Source organism: Littorina saxatilis, linkage group LG2 (genome assembly GCF_037325665.1).
Source record: "Littorina saxatilis isolate snail1 linkage group LG2, US_GU_Lsax_2.0, whole genome shotgun sequence".
Lineage (NCBI taxonomy): Eukaryota > Metazoa > Mollusca > Gastropoda > Littorinimorpha > Littorinidae > Littorina > Littorina saxatilis.
Window position 1 is genome coordinate 43,088,748 of NC_090246.1, and position 17,379 is coordinate 43,106,126.

At 42.6% G+C, this 17,379-nt stretch overlaps 1 long non-coding RNA gene across 1 annotated transcript; it reads right to left on the minus strand.

The window, feature by feature from the left end:
• Nucleotides 1-3,592: 3,592 nt before the first annotated feature.
• On the minus strand, nucleotides 3,593-15,685 carry LOC138959047 (uncharacterized). The gene is made up of 5 exons (XR_011453585.1): nucleotides 15,536-15,685; nucleotides 15,119-15,241; nucleotides 13,951-14,025; nucleotides 6,345-6,548; nucleotides 3,593-3,742 (listed from the first exon to the last, which is right to left on the minus strand). It is a non-coding gene; the product is annotated as an uncharacterized lncRNA (long non-coding RNA).
• Nucleotides 15,686-17,379: the final 1,694 nt, after the last annotated feature.

Sequence of the window (17,379 nt, forward strand, 5' to 3'; positions counted from 1 at the left end):
TCTATCTGACTGTCTGTCTATCTGACTGTCTGTCTCTGTCTCTCTCCCTCTGTTTCTCTCTCTCTGTCTCTCTCTCTCTGTCTCTCTCTCTGTCTCTGTCTCTCTCTCTCTCTTAGTCTCTCTCTCTTAGTCTCTCTCTCTGTCTCTCTTTCTTAGTCTCTCTCTCTCTTTCTTAGTCTCTCTCTCTCTTTCTCTTTCTTAGTCTCTCTCTCTTTATTTGTCTCTCTCTCTCTATCTTAGTCTCTCTCTCTCTCTCTTAGTCTCTCTCTCTCTCTTTCTTAGTCTCTCTCTCTCTCTTAGTCTCTCTCTATTTCTTAGTCTCTCTTTCTCTCTCTTTCTTAGTCTCTCTCTCTTTCTTAGTCTCTCTCTCTCTTTCTTAGTCTCTCTCTCTCTCTTTCTTAGTCTCTCTCTCTCTCTTTCTTAGTCTCTCTCTCTCTATCTTAACTTTCTTAGTCTCTCTCTCTCTCTCTCTTTCTTAGTCTCTCTCTCTCTCTTTCTTAGTCTCTCTCTCTCTCTTTCTTAGTCTCTCTCTCTTTCTTAGTCTCTCTCTCTCTCTCTCTCTCTCTCTTAGTCTTTCTCTCTCTTTCTTAGTCTCTCTCTCTCTTTATTTGTCTCTCTCTCTCTATCTTTCTTAGTCTCTCTCTCTCTCTTTCTTAGTCTCTCTCTCTCTCTCTCTCTTTCTTAATCTCTCTCTCTTTCTTAGTCTCTCTCTCTCTTTCTTAGTCTCTCTCTCTTTCTTGGTTTCTCTCTCTCTTTCTTAGTCTCTCTCTCTCTCTCTCTCTTTCTTAGTCTCTCTCTCTCTTTCTTAGTCTCTCTCTCTCTTTCTTAGTCTCTCTCTCTCTCTCTTTCTTAGTCTCTCTCTCTCTTTATTTGTCTCTCTTTCTCTCTATCTTTCTTAGTCTCTCTCTCTCTCTTTCTTAGTCTCTCTCTCTCTCTTTCTTAGTCTCTCTCTCTCTCTCTCTTTCTTAATCTCTCTCTCTCTCTTTCTTAGTCTCTCTCTCTCTTTCTTAGTCTCTCTCTCTTTCTTAGTTTCTCTCTCTCTTTCTTAGTCTCTCTCTCTCTCTTTCTTAGTCTCTCTCTCTCTCTCTTTCTTAGTCTCTCTCTCTCTCTCTTTCTTAGTCTCTCTCTCTCTCTTTCTTAGTCTCTCTCTCTCTTTCTTTCTTAGTCTCTCTGTCTCTCTTTCTTTGTCTCTCTCTCTCTTTCTTAGTATCTCTCTCTCTCTTTCTTAGTCTCTCTCTCTCTTTCTTAGTCTCTCTCTCTCTCTTTCTTAGTCTCTCTCTCTCTCTCTTTCTTAGTCTCTCTTTGTCTCTCTCTCTTTTTATTTGTGTCTCTCTCTCTATCTTTCTTAGTCTCTCTCTCTCTCTTTCTTAGTCTCTCTCTCTCTCTCTCTCTTTCTTAGTCTCTCTCTCTTTCTTAGTCTCTCTCTCTTTGTTAGTCTCTCTCTCTCTCTCTCTCTTAGTCTCTCTCTCTTAGTCTCTCTCTGTGTCTCTCTTTCTTAGTCTCTCTCTCTCTCTTTCTTAGTCTCTCTCTCTCTCTCTTTCTTAGTCTCTCTCTCTCTCTTTCTTAGTCTCTCTCTCTCTCTTTCTTAGTCTCTCTCTCTCTTTCTTAGTCTCTCTCTCTCTCTCTCTTTCTTAGTCTCTCTCTCTCTCTCTCTTTCTTAATCTCTCTCTCTCTATTTCTTAGTCTCTCTCTCTCTCTTTCTTAGTCTCTCTCTCTCTCTCTCTTTCTATTTTATATCTATCTCCTTCTCTCTCTCTCTCTCTCTCTCTCTCTCTCTCTTACTTAGTCTCTCAGTCTCTCTCAGTCTCTCCCTCCCCCTCTCCCTCCCCTGCAAGAGGTCGGTGAAGGGAGAAATTCGATGCACCCACTGAAGTAGCGCTGTGGGTTTCCCTGAACCCACCCCGTCTTTAGAGAAATAAACGGTAAAAACCCTCTTTCAAATGTATGGGTTCAGACAAACCCACATCGTCGTTAGAGGAATAAACGGTAAAAACCCTCTTTCAAATGTATGGGTTCAGACAAACCCGCATCGTCGGGAGTGTGTAGTCAAAAGCGGCATCCGGCAAAGGTTAAGTCTCATTCACTGTGATGCTGAAAGTCCATAAAAGTATGCTGAATATATTTTGTGTTTTATTTTTCTCTGTCACTTGAAATCTTCATGTTATGATGCTTTCAACATATTTGTACAAGAATATTTATTTAAGTCTATGGCACCGACAGGTTCTTAAAGCGAGATGGCACAACCGTTGGGTCAAAACACATCCTTCTTTGTTTTCTGCGCATTTGTAGGTTCTTTGAACACCACACAAATCATTGTGTGGTGTAATTATCATCCTCTTTTTTTGCAATTAACTGATCATTTTCAAAGTACATGTATTGTATTTACTGTTGACACCATATTGAAAACTTTAGACGCTGTTTTCTCATTGGTAAAGAGTCGACTAGTCATCTTCTAGACTTTGTCAGATCTTACTTTCACCAGAAATGCGTTTTTATACAGTAACAGACCGGCACAGTTGGCCTAGTGGTAAGGCGTCTGCCCCGTGATCGGGAGGTCGTGGGTTCGAACCCCGGCCGAGTCATACCTAAGACTTTAAAATTGGCAATCTAGTGGCTGCTCCGCCTGGCGTCTGGCATTATGGGGTTAGTGCTAGGACTGGTTGGTCCGGTGTCAGAATAATGTGACTGGGTGAGACATGAAGCCTGTGCTGCGACTTCTGTCTTGTGTGTGGCGCACGTTATATGTCAAAGCAGCACCGCCCTGATATGGCCCTTCGTGGTCGGCTGGGCGTTAACCAAACAAACAAACAAATACAGTAACAGGCTTTTTGTGAATTACATGATTTTAGAAATTCTGTCAAAAACTTTCTTTTATTTTTGAAATTTATGTTGTAAACAAAATGTTGTTGCTTCTAGAGACCTGTTTAGAGTAAAACAAAACATACTTCAAAGTTGTAAGTTCATTTTTCCAGAAGATGAATGTTTCCACAAAACTACATGTTTAATCCCTAAAAAGGTCCACTTTGACCCATAATTCAATATAACGTTTTAGAACAAGAAACACCTTTTCTTAGAATTGTTATGAAGAACCTTGAAATAAGAATTAAAAAGTTTGCCAAAGAATAAAATCTTAAAATCGGAAGGGTCATCTCTGCCTTTAAAAACAAGTGAATTGGGTCATCCTCAGAAATCATAGTCAAAAGAATTACATATGCATTAACTAAACGTGTTCAGAAAGAGAAAGTAAACACATTTAGTATAAAGCCATGGGTCTGCTTTACACAATGATGATACTGGTGGAGGGAGGAGTGGCCTTTAAAAGTGGTGCATGAAACTAATTTTTGCTCAGCTTACCCAAATCAAATCAAATGCATTCTTGAATTGTTTATGAATCCTTCAGCATTCTGTGTCCAATTTTGTTTGTAGTCATTTGATCTGTCGAGTTACACAATGAAATATGAAATGTATTTGATGACAGCTGTAACATGGAAACTTGAGCACCACTTCTGAGAAAGACCCAAATCCCACAATATGTCACACACTCATCTGTTCTCACATTTGGCAAATCACACACAAAATCAAGAAAGGTAGCTTTTTACTGTTATTTTTTTTTATTATGAGTTGAAGAATTCACTGTTCTGTGTGACATGTGACAGTGGTGTCTAATCAATAACAGCAGAAAATTCGACTCCTGTAGGAAACATCCGTTCCAGGGGAGGCCAAGGAAGGTAGCATGATCAATCTGTAACAAAACAAACAACACCAAAAGTTACAATGCATTTGTGTTAAACATTCTATTCCAATGTGAGCTATCCTTTTTGTTTAATTAAAGGAATAAAGTGCACCAAGGACTGAGAGCTATAGAGTTTGGGCTGGGGGTTGGAATCATGTTACTGAAAACACCAGGAATACTTAAAATAAGTTTTTGAGCACCGAGTTATTCCAATTTAAAACAGCTGTGTTTATGGTATTGTTTGGACATGAGTATTTATCCCCAAGTTCTTCCGCTGCACCGTGGCTGTTTTGATTTTCTTCCTACTTTCCGACCCTGAGAAGAGCAGCCTACAATTCACATGCTGTTGCTGGACGTATTCAAAATCGCCTAAAGAGCAACAGAGTTTGGTTAGGGTTTGTATTGATGACAACATACATGTATTTGAGGAATACCTTGGAATAAGAGTTTGAACGTTCTAGTATTAACATAAACATAAATACTGTCTTGGGTGGTCTTTCTAGACAATGTATTGAACAATGTTTGTTTACACTGTGCAATGCGCTTTAAACCCAAGTAGCATGGAATATGTGTACGCTGGCCAACTTGCATGTACATGTACTGGTGTGTTCTGCCTAGGTTATAGATTTGACTTCCTGATTCCAACTGTTTTTCATCTCTCAACGCAAGTATGTACCAAATAACAGTTAACACTATATGACACAACCATTCCCACATAAAATCAATTTTATTCATTGGCATATTTACCTTTTGAATACAAGAATATGTACCAAGTTGCATGATTTTGAACCATGGGGAACAGATTGTAAGATTCACACTCAACCCATATTATTCTTCTTCTTTGTTCATAGGCTTAGACTACCACGTTCACTCATATTTTTAGCATGAATGGATTTTTATGTGTATGACAATTTTTACCCTGCCATTTAGGCAACATACGCCGATTTCAGGGGAGGTATGCTGGGTATTTTTGTGTTTCTATAACCCATCGTCTCTGACATGGATTACAGGATCTTTTCCGTGCGCACTTGGTCTTGTGCTTGTATGCACACACGAAGGGGGTTAAATCACTAACAGGTCTGCACATAAGTTGACCTGGGAGATCAAATAAATCTCCACTCTTAACTCACCAGGCGGCAGCGACCGGGATTCAAACTCACTACCTCCTGATTAGGAGGCCGACATCTTACCATATGGATGTTGTGAAGGAATTTTACAATGTTTTTTAGGTTTTTTTAAGTTATATTCTACGTGTAAAACAGCAGGATATGTAATCCTGTTTGGACGTGTGAATGTGTTACAAACAATGCTCTTATTTCTGAAGTTCAAAGGATGATCAAGAGATGTTTTACTCATATGAGTTTGTATGCAAAAGAAACTAAAATTTACACTGGACAAGAAAACAGACTTTCCAGTACAATTGAAGGCTAAAGAAATTCTTGATGGGCAATATCTGGTAATATCTTTGTGTACCTGATGGAATATCAATTAGAATGAATGTGAGTACCATAATTTCTCAGCTAACATCAATTAGGGAATTAGGTGGTAAAACAGCTCAGTCGGTAGTGGCTCTGGCTTCAAAACAAGTTGTTGCTATCTAATGGAAGGGCGCTGGTTCTGTGCGATGCTTAGTTTTAGTGACGAAGAACAGGACGTCACATTCCAAATAAGCACGAATATGTTGCAGGTTGAAGCCGCTGAGATTGCATTTCTTCGGGAGGTTTTCGCAAAAATAGATATTACATGATTTGCGCGAAACATTTGAGAAGCAGACAATCTCTGATATCTCTGTTCGTCTCGTGATAACGTTATTTTGTATGATAACGGTTCACTTGCAAACTATAAAGTATGCAATTAGGTGTGTCAGTGGTAAATGTAAATAGAAATGTGTAATACAGACAAAGCAAACAAATAAACGTGTTTTTCTCGTGAAAATGTTGTGTTGTGCGGGTGTTCACGTAATGTACACAAAGCAAAGTGTGGGACGGACTCTGCTCTGTGATGAAACACTGGCAAGTTCAATACACGAGAAAAACGATTTCGTTATGCGGGCAGCCACGGAGGATGTATGTATTTTTCAAATGGTTGTAAAATAAGTCTTGTATTTATCACCGTTCTATTTTATTTTACTGGCCTTCCAGATACACTTACAAACTTAAAGCACTTAGTTGTGTGTCCTTTGCTCCTTTAACTGATTGTAGCCTGTGAGGAAGTGATGCGTACACATCCTGTGAGAGATTTGCAAGACATACCAAGTGATGACCGACAGCTACTATGTTAGAAATGAGGTGTAAGCAAATTTGAAGATAAATCCAGTTTCAACAATATTAGGAACTTGATACTGAGTGTGGTCAAGAAAGACTCTTTATCTGGTTTTCTGTCTCATCCTTACACCATAAAGTAAGAAGCATATGGATCACATATGTTAAACACAACGATTCATTATGTGTTCTTTGTCATAATTTCTTTGCCTTTGGTATAAGTGTTTTCTTTCTTTTTGCCATATGCTGGGTAAATGGCTTACAGCAACCGTAATACATGAACCATGAGTGACCACTTTTTTTTGCATGCAGATGCAGAGATCTATACACTCAATTACCGGTACACTTACAGACAGTCAGCATGATGTTCACTTGTATTCAGTAGGCTGCATTCCACAGTCACATCACAAAGCTGATGAGATATGTTGTTTTGCACCAGTCAGCCAATGTTCTCCAATATGTGGTTAGCATAGCTGTCATCTTGCAAGCTTCTAAACCAGTGAATGCTCTTCCTACCAGGCAAGGCAAGTAGAACAAACACACCAGGAAGATGTCTGCAACAAAGAGCCACCAAGTTAGATACTAATTGCATTGTGCATCACTCATCCCACCTGCACAACAACCAACACCAGTACTTTACCCCACTAACAAGACATCCCACCAGTACAATACCCCACTGATGCGAGATACCACCACTACCACACCCAACTAACGAGACATCCCACTTACCCTATCAATGCAAGATCCCACCAGTACCACACCCCAATAACGAGACATCCCACCAGTACAATACCCCATCAATGCAAGATCCCACCAGTACCACACCCCAATAACGAGACATCCCACCAGTACAATACCCCACCAATGCAAGATCCCACCAGTACCACACCCCACTAACGAGACATCCCATAAGTACAACACGAGAACCAAGGAGTACCACACCACACTAACACGAGACATCCCACCAGTACTATACCCCACTTACGCGAAATCCCACCTGCACTATAACCCACTAACAATACATCCCACCACTACCACACCCCACAAATGAGACATCCACAGTACAATACCCCACTAACAGGAGGTCCCACCAGTACCAGACCCTACTAACGAGGCACCTCACCAGTTCAAAACCCCACAAACATGACATACCACCAGTACATAACCCCACTAGCAAGACATACCACCAGTACCACACCCAACTAACAAGACATCCCGCCAGTATTTTACCTCACTAACGAGAGACATTCGAACAATACAATACCCCTCTAAAGTGAGATCCTTCCAGTACCAGACCCCACTAATGACACTTTTACTCGCATTTGGCGAGTAGATGAACATTTCTATTCGCCAGTTACATGCATACTAACCATGGCAAGTACAATACTCGCCACTTTCTGGCCTTAAACCCCACTAACGAGACATCCAACCAGTACTATACCCCGCTAACGCAAGATTCAACCAGAACCACATCCCACTAACAAGACATCCCACCAGTAGTATACCCCACTAACGAGATATCCCCATGAGTACTACTCCCCACTAACGCAAGAACCCATAGATAGTACCACACCAAACTAACATGAGATCCTACCAGTACTTCACCCCACTAACAAGACATCCCACCTGTACTATACCCCACTCACGCAAAATCCCACAAGCACTATACCCAACTAACGAAACATACTACCACTACAACACCCAACAAGTGAGACATCCCCAGTACAATACCCACTAACGCAAGATCCAATCGGTACCAGGCCCCTCTAATAAGTCATCCCAACAGTACTAAACCTCATTAACGCGAGATCCCACCAGAACCACACCCCCAGACCTGTTTACCCTAAACCCGAGGCAAGAGTACTAACGAGACATCCCGTGAGTACCACACCCAAAAAGCATGAGATCCAACCGACACTATACTCCACCAATGCGGGATCCCACCAGTACCATACCCACCAACGAGACATCCCAGGAGTACCTCACCCCACTAACTCGAGAACCCACCAGTACTATACACTACTAACGAGACATCCCACCAGTACTATACCCCACAAACGAGACATCCTGTCTGTACCACACCCCACTAAAAGGCATTCCATGAGCACATCCCCCCAGTACTAACCCCACTTAGAAGTCATCCCAACTTTCTTTCTTTATTTGGTGTTTAACGTCGTTTTCAACCGTTCAAGGTTATATCGCGACGGGGAAAGGGGGGAGATGGGATAGAGCCACTTGTTAATTGTTTCTTGTTCACAAAAGCACTAATCAAACAAGAAGGGCAAAGCCCATACGACTCACATGCTTTACACATTTTTCCTACCAAAATACATGTGACCTTGACCCAAGGTCAAGGTCATCCAAGGTCATGCAACACAAAGCTGTTAATTCAAGACATAGGAAGTACAATGGTGCTTATTGGCTCTTTCTACCATGAGATATGGTCACTTTTAGTGGTTCACTACCTTATTTTGGTCACATTTCATAAGGGTCAAAGTGACCTTGACCTTGATCATATGTGACCAAATGTGTCTCATGATGAAAGCATAACATGTGCCCCACATAATTTTTAAGTTTGAAACAGTTATCTTCCATAGTTCAGGGTCAAGGTCACTTCAAAATATGTATACAATCCAACTTTGAAGAGCTCCTGTGACCTTGACCTTGAAGCAAGGTAAACCAAACTGGTATCAAAAGATGGGGCTTACTTTGCCCTATATATCATATATAGGTGAGGTATTGAATCTCAAAAACTTCAGAGAAAATGTGAAAAATGTGAAAAATAGCTGTTTTTTAGGCAACATTTATGGCCCCTGCGACCTTGACCTTGAAGCAAGGTCAAGATGCTATGTATGTTTTTTGGGGCCTTGTCATCATACACCATCTTGCCAAATTTGGTACTGATAGACTGAATAGTGTCCAAGAAATATCCAACGTTAAAGTTTTCCGGACGGACGGACGGACGGACGACTCGGGTGAGTACATAGACTCACTTTTGCTTCGCATGTGAGTCAAAAATTGCTCCAGGGGCTTGCAACGTAGTACAATATATGACCTTACTGGGAGAATGCAAGTTTCCAGTACAAAGGACTTAACATTTCTTACATACTGCTTGACTAAAATCTTTACAAACATTGACTATATTCTATACAAGGGTAAAAGGAGAAACAGAACCGTTAGTCGCCTCTTACGACATGCTGGGTAGCATCGGGTAAATTCTTTCTCGTCCCAACAATATGGGACTCCCCCTAACCTGGGGGGAGTAAGTCATCCCAACTGTACCACCCCAAACTAATGAGACATCCCATCAGTAGTATACCCCACGAACGAGATATCCCATCAGTACCACACTCCACTAACGTGACATTCCTGATTCCACCAGTACCACACTCCACTAACGAGACATCCCACCAGTACCACACCCCACTAACAAGACATCACACCAGTACCACTCTCCACTAACGAGACATCACCAGTACCACACTCCACTAATGAGACATCCCATTAGTAGTATACTCCACAAACGAGACATCCTACCTGTACCACACCTCACTAAGGAGGCATCCCATGAATACATCCCCCCCCCCCCCCACTAACATGAGATATCCCACCAGTACTATACCCCACTTACAAGTCATCCCAACTGTGCCACCCCCAACTAATGAGACATCCCATCAGTAGTATACCCCACGAACGAGACATCCCATCTGCAGTAAACCCCACAAATGAGACATCCTATCAGTAGTATACCCCACTAACAAGACATCCCATCAGTACCACAACCCACTAACGAGACATCCAATCAATAGTATACCCCACGAAACAGACATCCCATCAGTGGTATACCCCACTAACAAGATATCCCATCAGTACCACACTCCACTAACGAGACATTCCACCAGTACCACACTCCACTAACGAGACATCCCACCAGTACCACACCCCACTAACAAGACATCCCACCAGTACCACACTTCACTAACGAGACATCCCTCCAGTACCACACCCCACTAACAAGACATCCCACCAGTACAACACTCCACTAACGAGACATCACACCAGTTTCACACTCCACTAATGAGACATCCCATTAGTAGTATACTCCACTAACAAAACATTCCATCAGTAGCATACCCCACTAACGAGACATCCCACCAGGACCACACTCAACTAAGAAGACATCCCGCCAGTGCCTCACCCCACTAACGAGACATCCCGCCAGTACCTCACCCCACTAACGAGACATCCCGCCAGTACCACACCCCACTAAAAAGACATCCCACCAGTACCACATCCCACTAACGAGACATACCACCAGTGCCACACTCCACGAATGAGACATCCCACCAGTACCACACTCCAATAACGTGACATTACACCAGTACCACACTCCACTAATGAGACATCCCATTAGTAGTATAGACCGGCACGGTTGGCCTAGTGGTAAGGCGTCCGCCCCGTGATCGGGAGGTCGTGGGTTCGAAACCCGGCCGGGTCATACCTAAGACTTTAAAATTGGCAATCTAGAGGCTGCTCAGCATGGCGTCTGGCATTATGGGGTTAGTGCTAGGACTGGTTGGTCCGGTGTCAGAATAATGTGACTGGTTGAGACATGAAGCCTGTGCTGCGACTTCTGTCTTGTGTGTGGCGCACGTTAAATGTCAAAGCAGCACCGCCCTGATATGGCCCTTCGTGGTCGGCTTGGCGTTAAGCAAACAAACAAACAAAATTAGTAGTATACCCCACCAATGAGACATCCCATCACCAGTACCATACCCCACTAATGAGACATCCCACACCTAACTAACGAGACATTCCACCACTACCAAACACCACTAATGAGACATCCCACAAATACCACTTATGAATGAGACATCCCACCCCTACCACACGCCACTTATGAATGAGATATCCCCCCACTACCACACCACCCTAACAAGACATCCACACACTACTATACCCCACAAACGAGACATCCTACCTGTACCACACCCAACTAAGGAGGCATCCCATGAGTACATCCCCCCTACTAACATGAGATATCCCACCAGTACAATAGCCCATTTTCAAGTCATCCCAACTGTACCACCCCCAACTAATGAGACATCCCATCTGTAGTATACCCCTCAAACAAGACATCCCATCAGTAGTATACCCCACTAACAAGACATCCCATCAGTACCACACTCCACTAACGAGACATTCCACCAGTACCACACTCCACTAACGAGACATCACACCAGTACCACACCCCACTAACGAGACATCCCACCAGTATCACACCCCACTAAAAAGACATCCCACCAGTACCACATCCCTTTAACGAGACATACCACCAGTACCACTCCACTAATGAGACATCCCACCAGTACCACACCCCACTAACGTGACATCACACCAGTTCCACACTCCACTAATGAGACATCCCATTAGTAGTATACCCCACTAACGAGACATCCCATCACCAGAAACATACCCCACTAACAAGACATCCCATCAGTACCACACTCCACTAACGAGACATTCCACCAGTACCACACCCAACTAACGAGACATCCCACCAGTACCACACTCCACTAACGAGACATCACACCAGTACCACACTCCACTAATGAGACATCCCATTAGTAGTATACTCCACTAACAAAACATTCTATCACTAGCATACCCCTGTAACGTGACATCCCACCAGTACCGCACTCAACTAAGAAGACATCATCCCACCAGTACCACACCCCACCAACAAGACATCCCACCAGTACCACACCCCACTAACGAGACATCCCACCAGTACCACACCCCACTAACGAGACATCCCACCAGTATCACACGGTGGACACACCCCACTAAAAAGACATCACACCAGTACCACATCCCTTTAACGAGACATACCACCAGTACCACACTCCACTAATGAGACATCCCACCAGTACCACACCCCACTAACGTGACATCACACCAGTTCCACACTCCACTAATGAGACATCCCATTAGTAGTATACCCCACTAACGAGACATCCCATCACCAGAAACATACCCCACTAACGAGACATTCCACCAGTACAACACCCAACTAACGATTCATTCCACCACTACCACATGCCACTAGTGAGACATCCCACAAGTACCAAACCACACTAACAAGACATATATATCCCATCACTACCACACCGCACTCACGAGACATCCCATCAGAACAACACCGCACTCATGAGACATCCCATCAGTACCTCACTGCACTCACGAGACATCCCATCAGTACAACACCTCACTCACAAGACATCCCATCAGTACCACACCGCACTCACAAGACATCCCATCAGTACCACACCGCACTCACAAGACATCCCATCAGTACCACACCGCACTCACGAGACATCCCATCAGTACCACACCGCACTCACAAGACATCCCATCAGTACCACACCGCACTCACCAGACATCCCATCAGTACCACACCGCACTCACAAGACATCCCATCAGTACCACATCGCACTCACAAGACATCCCATCAGTACCCCACCGCACTCACGAGACATCCCATCAGTACCACACCGCACTCACAAGCCATCCCATCAGTACCACACCGCACTCACAAGACATCCCATCAGTACCACACCGCACTCACAAGACATCCCATCAGTACCACACCGCATTCACCAGACATCCCATCAGTACCACATCGCACTCACAAGACATCCCATCAGTACCACACCGCACTCACAAGACATCCCATCAGTACCACACCGCACTCACAAGACATCCCATCAGTACCACACCGCACTCTCGAGACATCCCATCAGTACCACACCCCACTAACGAAACATTCCACCACTAACACATCTCCCCAGTACCATACCCCATTAATGAGACATCCAGTCAGTACCATTCTCCACTAACAAGACATTTATCTCTCAAGATTATGGTTTTGTTTATATGTATTTCACAGTGTGAACAGCATTGTATGATTAAATGACAAAAATGTAAGTATAGATGATAGATCTGCTACCCACCCTCTATAAAACCAAAAGAAAAACAAGTCGCGTAAGGCGAAAATACAATATTTAGTCAAGTAGCTGTCGAACTCACAGAATGAAACTGAACGCAACGCAACGCAGCAAGACCGTATACTCGTAGCATCGTCACTCCACCGCCCGTGGCAAAGGCAGTGCACGTGGAATGGACAAGAAGAGCGGGGTATTCGTTGCGCTGAGAAGGATAGCACGCTTTTCTGTACCTCTCTTCGTTTTAACTTTCTGAGCGTGTTTTTAATCCAAACATATCATATCTATATATTTTTGGAATCAGGAACCGACAAGGAATAAGATGAAAGTGTTTTTAAATTGATTTCGGGGAAAAAAATTTGATAATAATTTTTATATATTTAATTTTCAGAGCTTGTTTTTAATCCGAATATAACATATTTATATGTTTTTGGAATCGGCAAGTGATGGAGAATAAGATAAACGTAAATTTGGATCGTTTTATAAATTTTTATTTTTTTTTACAATTTTCAGATTTTTAATGACCAAAGTCATTAATTAATTTTTAAGCCACCAAGCTGAAATGCAATACCGAACCCCGGGCTTCGTCGAAGAGTACTTGACGAAAATTTCAACCAATTTGGTTGAAAAATGAGGGCGTGACAGTGCCGCCTCAACTTTCACGAAAAGCCGGATATGACGTCATCAAAGACATTTATCAAAAAAATGAAAAAAACGTTCGGGGATTTCATACCCAGGAACTCTCATGTCAAATTTCATAAAGATCGGTCCAGTAGTTTAGTCTGAATCGCTCTACACACACACACACACAGACAGACGCACATACACCATACCCTCGTTTCGATTCCCCCTCGATGTTAAAATATTTAGTCAAAACTTGACTAAATATAACTATCATTATCAAAAGTATTACTACATACTAAAGCCAGGCATGTGATAATTTGAACAGGACCTTGAGACTGAGAGCGAAGTGATATGGCAGGTACAACATCTCATCCATGGGATCTTGTCTTGCTTGAAGCACTGTCTGAAAAGAAAATAGAAATAAGAAGAAAAAAATGAAGAAGAAAAAAGAATGTACACAACCTGTCAGAATCAACTTTTGACTATTGCAATTCAGATGAAGATGTTTCTGTTTATTATATTCCATAGTCAGGAATGTCGTTAGGCGTCGGACATCGGACATTTTACAAAATCCCCAAATGTCCGATTCACATTGCCGCATGTCGGTCAGATGTCCTATCATTTTAGCCTGAGCGTGGTCATTGTCCGATATGTACTCCATTCCTTCGGACAGCGCGATATTCGTTAATTTTCATTTCAAGATACTTTATCTTCAAGAAGACCGAACGCTCTCGTGTTCAGCTGACACCCGTAGCGCCAAAACCAGCAATCTGGATGCTAGCAACGTAACGCACATATACAGATACAGACACTGCAGTTGCCAGTGCCGCGTGCGGATCTTTTCTTTTGTCGGGAATTCCCAAACCGTTTGCGGTATGCGCCGTTTGGGTATAACCGTCTGGGTGCAGCGCACTGATCTAAAAAATAATAGTGGATTACAGGAGTATGGGAGACAACTCCGACTAAATTTGTCGTCTGCTTTTGTTTTCGATACGAGACGAAGCACTGAATTATGCCGCTGAAAAAAAACCTAAAGCCTGCAAAAGATCAGCATTAGATCAAACTGATCATTTTGTTTTCCAACTTTTATCCTGAAGTTGTTCATGTTGGTTTCTTTTTTGTGGTTTCTTTGAAACTAAACAAATACAACATTATACGCACACTGTGTTGATGTATAATTTACTATATTATGTGTGTATTCTACAGCGTGGGTGTGTGTGGGCGCATGATCGACATTGTAACAATTCCATGAAATGTGTTATAAGCTGTTTGGCGCAAAATCATAATTATAATGTCCTATTACACTTTCTGAAAGCGGTCAAATGTCCTAGTGATGCTGAAAAACTCAGGACATTTGTCCTATAGGTATGAATTTGTAGCAACATCCCTGCATTGTGCCTTCTTCTACCATAAAACAGGAAAAATAAATAGCCCTCTATATAATATATATTAATTATATATCATTAATATATATATAAATGTAATATTGTACATACTATGATTTACACTGCAAGGACTCAGTTTTCAGTTGATGGTCAAGACAACGTCAAATACAAATTAAGCACCGAACTGTCCTGGATCTGGATAACCGGCCTGGGTTGGTGGTTGGCGGGTGCGTCCTGTAAACTATAGAAAACATATCTTGCGTCCTGTAAATAGGAAACATATCTAAATGTGCATCTAATAATGTACAACATTAAAAGGCAAGTATGAGGCAAGCTCATTTTGAAAATTATTTCTTTCCCCATGCCTATACTGTCATGTTCAAGGGGCATAACTCATTGAGAATGAGATCATGGCGGGGTCCGTTTCACAAGGAGAATAAATTTGCAGCATTTTTGTGAATTTCACCTTTGAGAACTCATATACTTCAAACAAGTAGCAGCAACATCTCCCGCTGCAACTAGGCTTACCATTTTCAACTGCTGTCAACAGCTTGTGGGGCCGAGTCAGTGTTTTGACACAGTGAACATGCCCGCATGCTTCGCCTTTCCGCGAGATTCAACGTGTCTTATAACCAAAATCAGACAAAATTTGAACATTTTTCCCGAATCGCACACCTTTTGGCAACTGTTCGTGTACTTGCTTCAACCCCAATGTTTGAGGTCAGTCCTGACCCTGCCAGCTTAGCAATCTGGCGGTGTTCCCGGCGGCATAAATTAGTCCATCATCAAGCTAGGCCCGACAACAGTCTGACAGTGAAACAAATGATCATATCATTGAATATAGCCTGGTTTTGTGTGCGTGTGTGTGTGTGTGTGTGCGTGTTTTACATAATTTCGATAAATCCCTCTCTTTCTGTGCGAGAGATCATTTCAGTCTTATCAGTCTTGGTGTTCCACACGGACCCGGACGGAAAGTCTCAGGGACAGTGAGATTTTGAATGAGACTACACAAAACGTAAACATTTTATTTTTTATTTTTTATTGATATGAAATGCTACTTTCCCTTAAAAAACAACAACCAGATCTGTACCGTGTCTGAATTCAATATCAAGAGTACTTTTTTAAATTTTTATTCAAATTATTGCAATTGTCAAATATTTACGAAAGAATCGGCACTGTCTCCGATCTGATCGGCTGTAGAGTATATCCTCGGTGAACCTTGGTGATCCTCGCCGAGACGATCGTAGCTTTGTCGTTCGTCGTTGTAAACCAAAGCTGCGATCGAGCGAAGGGTAATATGCCAGGGGACTCAAGTCATCCTCTGACGCTGCTGTGCAGCAGGAGATATTTACGAGTTGACTACGATCGTAGCGGTGTGCATTGCCTGCGTCACTCCAAACATTAGTCGTTTATACCGAAACAACCCGATGTGAGTGGCGAATGTCGTGATTGGTCGAGATTCTTCGTCAAGTTCGAGTTGGTGAAAGCCCAAATTTAGATCTAGTTTTGAGAACACTTTCGCACCGTTCATTTCCGCCAGTACTTCTTCAATCGTCGGCATCGGGAATCGTTCACGTTCGATCGCCTCGTTCGATTGACGCATGTCTACACAGAGACGAATATCTCCGTTCGGCTTCGGCACAACCACGATCGGACTAGCAAATGTAGTCGGTCCTTCAATGATATCGAGTTCTTCGAGCTTTTTGATTTTCGCTTCGACTTTTGATCTGAGACTGAACGGCAGTCTTCTAGCTGACTGAACTACGGGTTTTGCGTTTTCTTTCATGTGCAAATGAATCTGTGTGTCCTTCAACTTTCCCAGCCCAGAAAACAATGGTTTGAATTCTGCTTTTGTTTCAGGTTTCTCACTCACAGATCCAACAAGTGAAATCCCAATTTTGAGTACCCCCAGACTCTCTGCAGTTTCTTTCCCCAGAAGTGAAACTCCCTTTCCGTCTATAACGACAAACTGTGCCTTGCATGCCTTTTCAGAGAAATGTTGCAATGAAATGTCAGCCTCAAATGAGCCTAGAATCTTCAATGGTGTGTCACTACCATAAGCGTACAGCTGTTTTCCTGTAGTGTTTGCATGCGATCTGCATTTGATGTGCTTCTGTTTCATGTTTTCCCATGTGCTTTTGTCTACTATGTTGCTGCTTGCTCCAGAATCCACTACAAATGATGTCTGAACACCCCCTACAACAACATCAACGACAGCAAGTGACTTTTTCCCGTCTACTGTGAATGCACAAACATCATCATCATCAACATGCACAACATTGCAAGCACCATCATTCTCACTGACAGTGTTCACTCTCCCACTCTTGCATACCAAAGCAAAAGGGTTCAATTTCTTGCACTTTGCACAGCGT